Consider the following 9,897-nt stretch of genomic DNA (forward strand, 5'->3'; position numbering starts at 1 on the left):
TGCTTGCTCAATATACAGATTGAATAACATCGGGGAGAGGCTACAACCCTGTCTCACTCCCTTCCCAACCACTGCTTCCCTTTCATGTCTCTTGAATCTTGTAACTGCCATTTGGTTTCTGTACAAATTGTAAATAGCATTCAGCTCCCTGTATTTTACCCCTGCCACCTTCAGAGAGTAATAAATATCCATGCTTGTCTGTGTAAATCACACGTCTATATTTACAGGTCTAGTAATTAGTATCAGTAGACTTGGTATCAAATAATGTTTCATGCAACAAATGTAAATTAAATCTAGAGTTATTAGATGAGGAATTGTGGTCCAATTCGATTTACATTTCCAGTTCATTTTTATTCCATTTCAATTGCACACTACGTGTCAGAGTGTAATAAGAAATAAATTATATGGTGGGAAACTACTTGGGATCCTAGTGACTTCAGTTAATGTCGTCGATGGACAAGGTGGTGGGAGATATGCTCTTGGTAGCTGCGGCAAAATGCGAGTAAAGTAAGTAGTATTATGGCCATCAAATAGAGAGGGCTGTTTTTGGTTTTCTGATGTGAAAATGGATGTTCAGTTATTACAATCTGGAATGTAGCCAAATTAGAGATGTTGAATAGAAACTATGACTGTGACTTTGGATTTCGGAGCAGTTACATGTGGACTTTAGTTTACATACGTGCGTGAACTGTTTTTAGATGGAGAAAGCAAGTCAAATGGTATATGTGTTTCATTAAGACCGCTGTTGTTATTTTATTTCAATAAAACGAAACCCATTTGGTGACAAAAATACGCATTTCCTTGGAGTCGCAAGACAGATTTACAATACCTTCACTGATTTCAGAAATAACCCCAGAAAAATGTAGGTGTCTTGAAAGACGCATATAAGGTGGGGAAGATTCGTGTACACCAACACTGTAGGTGACTGCCATAAAATGTTGGTTCTACTATGTTCGCGTTATTATCAGTTATTGCCCCCTGTGCTATGTCTATTATTTAACAGGTATTGTATGATTTTTTTAAAGAGATATATGGGTACATAGTGTACAAACCACCAACGACAGCCACAATTTTTTTCTTCTTATTGTCCATACCTTCTAATATATAAACTACTTTCAAGGTGTCAAAATGTACTAGAATAAATAAAACATCTATAAAATACCACACTGTACAATGTACTTGCACTGAGACAATCAAAATTCCTGAAATCCGGTGCCCATTGCCTCTGGCCTGCCAAGGAGCGGAGCATCGAAGTCCCAGGTCCATGGATGAACCACAAAAATTTGCTGCATTGCGCCACACACAAACAGATCCAGCAGTGAGACTAGATCTAATGGACAGGGCATGCACATTAGTGGGAAACGATGCATTTCAGATTGGCAGAAATGGCCTGTAGTTTTGGCCCGTCGTGGAAGTCCAGTCGTGTGGCCAGCTATTCGTGTGTCACAGACACCATGTTCATGAAATAAGACTGCAGTGATCTATCCATGCAACAGATAATTTGTGTGAATACTATGAGAATCAATACTAATGAGGATAAGTAGCAAATCATCATAAAGATGACCGCTGAGCCGCAGACCTGCATGTAGGAAAGACAACCACACAAGCGGCAAGAAATGTAGTGCAAGCTGAGGGGAGTGCTAGGAAGGGGAGAATCAGTAAGAATGAGGGAGTAGGGAAGCAGTGTCCAGCCAACGACGATGCATTACATTTCATAAACAAACAATTTCATCCACTGTGACATAAACGAGCTTTTTCCAGTTTTTTTTTTTTAAATTTTCAAATTTTCCTGTTATTTCCCCCGCCACATTTGATATTCCCGGATTTCCAGAACTTGTGGCAACCCTGGTTAAGTGGTGGCTACCATCACTCATGTGCTACTAGTTAAGTTGAAAATGGAACATTCTTATTCGATGAACACATTGTTTATTTCGTTAATGACCTCCATTCACTAGGAAGCAAAATCTTGCTGAATAAACTAGGTACATAACATAAATATGGAGTGTAGTGTACAATATTACTGTGACTTTCCTGATTTCACATGTTTAATATTCTTTTACTCGTATTATATGTCTGTCCTCAACTGTTTGACTACAGGATCACCATAGTAGTGGATTGACTAGTCAATGCCATATCAGGGCATAAAGCAGACAATCTGCAACTTGACCCTGATTCATATATGAGACAAGCCTTAATGAACAGAGTTGCACATTAGACCAAGAAGTTATGTTGCAAAGCATTTGCTCTCTATGGCTGGTAACATTTTGCTAGAATTACCCTCAGACTCTTTCTGGGACTGAACTTCATAAATATCAGTGCAGATATTGCCCCTTCACAGGCGCTGTGATATGATCTGTGTTTTACAACTGCAGAAGTGCGGGGAACAACATAAGACTTTACAAGAAGTGTTATATGACCTAGAAAAGGCCTTTTATATGCTACCCAGAGAAGCTATGTGGAATGTCTTAAAATATTTAGGCTGCCCTGAACCAAGCTGATCATCATCTAACAGATTCTCAATTTTTTTTTTTCCATTCTTTTGTGTAACTAGGATGCACGAGCTTTTAAGCCAACTGTGCAATAATTCTCATTAACAATGGTGGTGACTGACATTACATTGCACCCATTAACTGTAAGGTAAGAATATCAGTGGCGTCATTAGAATAGGAATAGTCATGGCACGTACCACCACTAATGTCATTCAAAGCAGTTAAGAGTAATACCACCACATTCACTAAGCTCCCGTACCATTCTATTAGTATCATCTATTCACTATGATTACAATATAATGTTGCCGAAGCTTTGCTAACAAAAGCAAAAAGGGCAAAGTGCCTTATGCATGAGATTTTCTATTTGAAGTATACTTCAGACAGGGAGAATCCAAAACAACAACAAGAGTTTAACCAAAATCAGTGTTCAATGTTGTAAACACAGTGGGAGCTCTTCACATTTCCAATCAACAGTCTGTTTTCATCCATGTATTCCTACCGCTTGCAGGTTCTTTTTTAAGGACTTAAAATCTTCATAATTGTCTGGATGATATTTTTCCAAAAGTCTGATGATACATCACCGGTCTCATACATTCTACACATCAACATGAATAGTCATCTTGTTGCTCCTTGCCCCAATAATTTTAGAAATTGTGGTGGAATGTTATCTATCTCTTCTGCCTTATTTCTACCATTACCCCATTGTAAATCAGTCATGAAACTTTATTTGCAATTTCCCATAAATTAACATGTGACAGTTTGCATATGTTTCCTCGTCAGAAATGTTGCAAACATTGGGGGAGCTCTTCACTTCCAAACAACAGTCTTTTTTCATTCATGTATTCCTGCCACTTGCTGATTCTTTTTTAAGGAATTAGTGACATAGAGTTTTTCAGCTGAATGACTGTTATGTTATCTTACTAATTACAGACGGGGGAACATGCAGGAAATAAAGAGTTACCTCCTACAACAGTGAAGACCTTTGAGCATGTCTGCATTCAGCAGTGACTGCCAGCTGCCACAATACTTTACAAAATTCATGAGGCAGGCAACACAACAGATATTTGTGAAGTACAGCCCCAGAAAGTCTGTCAATTAAGTTCATTTGATGCTTACTTGTAGTTTTGATGAAATATTCTGAACAATTCTTGTGTAGTAAGTGACAGTGACTCGGAAAAATTCAATTTTTCGTCTACAAAGAGTTTATTTTACAAGAAAAATCCAATGTCTCTAATCTTTTACTATGTGAAAAATTTCTCTCTTTCTTCCATAGCCACTAATACAGCAAAGAGAGAAGGTTCACGGTATACACTGAAGCACCAAAGAAACTGGCATAGCCTTGCGTATTCAAATACAGATATATGTAAACAGGCAGAATATGGTGCTGCAGTTGACAATGCCTATATGAGACAAAAAGTGTTTGGTGTAGTTGTTAGATCAGTTACTGCTGCTACAATGGCAGGTTATCAAGATTTAAGTAAGTATGAACATGGTGTTATAGTCGGCACACGAGCGATGGGACCTAACATGTCTGAGGTAGTGATGAATTGGAGATTTTTCCGCATGACAATTTCGTGAGTGTACTGTGAATATCAGGAATCCTACATTGCTGTGGCCGTAAAAGAATGGGACCAATGACTACAGAAGGGAATCATTCAGTGTGACAGAAGTGGAATCCTTTCACAAATTGTTCCACATTTCAATGCTGGGCCATCAACAAGTGTCAGTGTGCAAACTATTCAACGAAACATCATCAATATGTGCTTTTGGAGCTGAAGGCAAACTCGTTTACCCTTGATGACTGCATGGCACAAAGCTTTACACCTCACCTGGGCCCATCAACACTGACATCGGACTGCTGCTGACCTGAAACATGTTGCCTGGTCGGATGTGTCTCATTTCAGTGTACTGAGTGGATGGGTACGGAGACAACCTCATGAATCCAAGGATCCTGCACATCAGCAGGGGACTGTTCATGCTATTGGAGACTCTGTAATGGTGTAGGACATGTGCAATTGGAGTGATATGGGTCCCCTGATACATCTAGGTATGACTGTAACAAGAGACAGAATCCTGTCTGATAACCTGCATCCATTCAAGTCCATTGTTCATTCTGGTGGACATGGGCAATTGCAGCAGGACAATGCGACACCCCACACATCCAGAATTACTACAGAGGGGCTCCAGGAACACTCTTCTGATTTTAAACACTTCCGCTGGCCATCAAACTCCCCAGATATGAACATTATTGAGCATATCTGGATGCCTTGCAACATGCTGTTCAGAAGAGATCTTCACCCCCTCATACTCCTTACAGATTTATGGATAGCCCTGCAGGATTAGTGGTGTCAGTTCCCACCAGCACTACTTCAGACATTATTTGAGCCCACACCACATTGTGTTGCGGCACTTCTGCATGGATGTGTGGGCGCTACACAACATTAAGCATGTGTATCAGTTTCTTTGGCTCTTCAGTGTAGATGCCTCATTAGCTATGAACTACAGCAATTGCAGCTACACATTCAAATCTCGCTGGAAAGATATATTTAAAATCAGATGTTTTTTCTCCTCCTCTACTGTAATTTAAAAGGAACACGATGAAGGTAAGTAATGGAATCCTAAGAAACACTTGAGTTCATACTGTAGTGTTGTACAGATAAAAAAGCAGTTTTTCATAATTGTCGGATGACTAATGGATACTATCAAATGTCATCAATTTTTATTATGTTATTATTTATTAGTTTATACACACTTTTCTGTCATTTATTTTCACTATTTTTGAGGTAGTGTAGCAGGAAGAATGGAATAATTTGTTGTTTGCCACAGTTTTTCAAATTTGAAGTATTCATCTTCAGAGAAACTGTAGATTACCCAGTACGAAAAGCTGGCAATGAGAAGCTGATAAAGTGTGTATAAATCTGCATCCAATATCATAAATTTTAAGACATCTGCACTGGAATGGGGAGCAGGTGTGAACAATGTTGTGGCAGACTGTAACACTTGTTTATCGGCTCCACAATGAGATAACAGCCGGCTGTGAGAAAAATTAAGTCTTTGCACAAAGATGGAAACTTCAGGCATTCTGCTGCAATTACTTGGCATTTAATGGATCTGTGTTGTGTGTGGGATGTTGTAGTTATCCACCCACTGTTGAGTGTTCTCTAACAGGCAGAAATTAAGTCTGGCCTATAGTCTGATGTTAAGGTAGTTTGGCATCGTGAAAAAGCTGCGTATGGATAGTCTTAGCATACAATATAACCATCTGCCCATCCATACCATTGCATTACATATCAAATATCCTTGTATGAACACTGTAGCAGACTAGAAGTGTCACTCATATGGAACTATCAATACTAAATTATTAACACTCTGTACCAAAAGTGAAAGCATGGTATAGAAAATTTGCACCACACAGCCTGGCAAACTATTGTTATTTTGGATTCTCCCTGTCTTAAGTGTGTTCCAAGCTGAAAAGCTCTTCAACATAGATTCTTTTATCTTTTAATGAGTAAGCAATAGTGGCAGTTACATTGTAATTATTATGAGTAGATGATACTTGCCCTTTCAGTATTTAAAACTGAATGACATGTTTGCTTAAGGATGACTTAGTCGTGGCTTTACTGTCAGTTTCAAATCAAGGATGATTCAAAAAGGACCTAAAAGCAGGGGAGAAAATGACACCAGTCGATGTTCCTTGTTCCATATTCTGATGACAACTGCTTCTCGTTTCATGTCGGCATAAGGAGGAATTGAAATTGCACTGTACACATCGGCTGGCATCATTTTCTTTTTGGCTTTTTCAGCCTACTTTTTCAATCATTCTTGATCTGAAACTTCATCTTATTCATAACTTACAAAATTTTTCCATGGATGTTCATGATGGGCAATCAATGGTGGACTGTTGTCTTTTCATTTGTGTTCCACTGTTTTTAGGATAGTGCCAATGTCAGCAATTTTAAGAAAAATTTTTTCTAAATCTTTAATGGTCAAAAGACATATTGCCTACTCATAACATTTACAACATTACCGCTGGCGATACTAAAAAAATGTAACTCTCTTCTGGTGAATTAGCTTTTGAGTTTTAGGTACACTTAAAAAGAAAAACAGAATTAACTAACTTAGTGCCTGCCACTTCACTCGTGTTAACTTTATGGCCTGCAGAGATTTTTTGTTGTTTTTATTTAATCAAAAGCTAATGTTGTTCACAAATCGCAACATCTTCTAAGCTTTTCACGCTAATTAAGGCCATGTAAGTACAGTCATTTGTGATGTACTTCTGGTAACTGGAGCCCAAAACTTTTGACAATCATGTCTTTTGCATTCTTGTGGAGATATTTACATACGAACTTTCATACTCTGACAAATATTTCTTTATCTAACTGAGAAGTGAAATATCAATACAGGAAAATACAGACTGCTCCTTACTGTAAAGAAGACACATCAAGTTACAGACAGGCATAATTAAAATACACTTACACAAAACTTTTGGCCACAGTCTTCATCAGTAAAAGACCACCACACACACACACACACACACACACACACACACACACACACACACACACACAAGCAAGCACAACTCTCGCACACACCACCGCTAACTCCACCATCTCAGGGCAGAATACAACTATCACGTGGAATGCAAACAGCAATCTGGATGAGGTGGGTATGGGGAAGGGATAGTAATGAACGGGTGGGGAGAGAGACGAACACTGTCAGGTGGAGTGAGCAGGGACTAGAATGCCAAAAGGTACAGCGTCAGGAGATTGAGGGGCAGGGAGGCGGGGAAAAAAGGAGCAAAAAGGGGAGGAGCAGGGAAAGATGGGCATATGTGTTGGCAGAAGGCTGCAAATAAACAGGGTGGGAGATGAGAATGAGGAGGAGATGGTAGTACAGAGGGGGTGGAGACTGCTGGGTGGAGGGTGTGGGGACAATATGTTACCATAGGTTCAATATGTTACCATAGGTTCATATGTTACCATAGGTTGAGGTCGGAATAATTCTGGGAGTGGAGAATGTGTTGTAAAGATAATTTCCATCTGCACAGTTCAGAAAAGATGGTGGTGGAGGGAAGGATCCAGACGGCTCAGGCAGTGAAGCAGCCATCGAAAACAAGTGTGTTGTGTATAGCTGCAAGTTGTGCCACAAGGTGTTCTGCTTTACTCTTGGCCACAGTTTGCTGGTGGCAATTCATCCCGGTGGACAGATGGTTGGTAGTTATACCAATATAAAAAGCTGTGCAATGATTGCAGCAGAGCTGGTAAATGACATGGGTACTTTCACAGGCATCCCGGCCCCTGATGGGTTAGGAGAAACCTGTTACAGAACTGGAATAGGAAGAGCTAGGGGGGGGGGGGGGGTGGACTGAGCAGATCTTGGAGATCCTTGTGGCTATGGGATGGGATAGGGAGTGGCAGAGGGCTGAACTGGGATGCTGTGGAGGTTGGGTGGGCAATGGAACATCACTTTAGGAGGGGTGGAAAGTATCTCGGGTAGGATGTCCCTCATTTCAGGGCATGATGATAGGTAGTCAAAACCCTGGCAAATGATGTGGTTCAGGTGTTCCAGTCTGCGGTGATACTGGGTGATGGGGAGGACACTCTTTTGTGGCTTGTTCTTGGGGGGTGGTAGGAGGATTTGGGGTGTGAGGTGAAATTGAATGAGAGATCTGTTTGAGAATTAAGTCTGGGAGATAGTGAGCAAGGGAGTTTGGGTCACTGCAGATACGCCATTCCCAGGTGGCCGGGCTGTATGGGATGGATTTTTTGGTGTGAACGGTATGAGAGCTGTCAAAATGCAGGCACTGTTGGTGGTTGGAAATTTGCCATAATGTCTTATGAGACAAAACTGCTGAGGCCATCGGTCCCTAAGCTTACGCACTACTTAATCTAACTTACACTAAGGAACACACACACACACACACACACACACACACACACACACACACACACACACACACACGCCCAAGGAAGGACTCGAATCTCCAACGGAAGAAGCTGCGGGGACTCCCACATGGTGCCTAAGACTGTGCGGCTACCCCACTTGGCACTGTTGGTGGTTGATGGATTTAAAGTGGACAGAGGTGCAGATGGAGTCATCAGAGAGGAGGAGGTCATCATCCAGGAAGGTGGCATGCTGGGCTGGGGAGGACCACATGAAGAGGATGGGAGAGATGGTGTTGAGGTTGTGAAGGAATGAAGATAGAGCGTATTGGTCCTGCGTCCAGATCATGAAGATATCATCAGTGAACCTTAATCAGACAAAGAGTTACATGTTTTGTGAAGCTAGGAAGTTATCCTCTAGTTGGCTCATAAAAAGTTGGCATAGGGTGGTGCCATGCAGGTGCCCATAGCTGTGCTATGGATTTGTTTGTACACCTTCCCTTCCAATGAGAAGTAGTTGTGGGTTAGAAACTAGTAAGATGTATGAAGAATGAGGTAGTGGGTCTGGAATCTGAAGAGTAGGGTTCAGTAGTGGTAAGACCATTGGCACGGATTCCGGTGTATAGGGAGGTGGCATCAACGGTGATGAGTAGGGATCCAGGAGGTAAACGGGTGGGTATGGTGGAGAGTCAGTGAAGGAAATGGTTGCTGTCTTTGACACGTGAGGCTAGTTTACAATTGCTTGGAAGTATTGATCAATGAGGGCAAAAATTCTTTCAGTGGGGGCACAATAACCAGCCACAATGGGGCTTCCAGCATTGTGGGGTTTGTGGATTTTGGTGAGCATGTAGAAGGTGGGTGTGCGAAATGTCATAGGGCTGAGGATGAGAATGGATTGAAGGGAGATGTTCTGGAAAGGGCCTACAGCTTTAGGCAGGGATTGGAGGTTGTGGTGGATGTATGGGATGAGATCACTCTTGCAGAGTTTATAGCTGGTGGAGTCAAATAATTGGCAGATGTCTTCTGCCAGGTAAGTCACTGCGATTCATAAAAATGGTGGCGGAACCTTTGTCTGCAGGTAGGATGATTAGGGCAGGATTTGTTTTGAGGTTGTGTATAGCTGTTCTTCTTTCTACTGAAAGACTGTTGTGCTGAGGAAGGGACCTGAGAAGGATGGTGAGGCTAAGTAGGAGGAAAGGAATTCCTGGAACATGGCCAGCATGTGGTTAGGTGGGAGGATCATGGTTCGATGGTGATATGAGCTGGGAGAGGCAGGGTTCAGCGTTGGAATTATGGTGGTTTTGGTTGGAGGGATTGGGAGGAAAGAAGTGCTTCCACTGCAGTGATCTGGAGGAGGAGAGTAGGTCTTTGACAAGTCAAGGATGGTTAAGCTTGGGTGCAGGGCTGAAAGTGAAGCCTTTGGGTAGGACTGAAACATCTGTGGAGCTGAGGATTTTGGTGGAAAAGTTAACGACAGTGTTATGGGAATCTTTTGGCTCAGGATTTTGTGGAGAGGTGGTAGGCAC

This window comes from Schistocerca gregaria, chromosome 3 (assembly GCF_023897955.1).
Source record: "Schistocerca gregaria isolate iqSchGreg1 chromosome 3, iqSchGreg1.2, whole genome shotgun sequence".
Taxonomy (NCBI): Eukaryota; Metazoa; Arthropoda; class Insecta; order Orthoptera; family Acrididae; genus Schistocerca; species Schistocerca gregaria.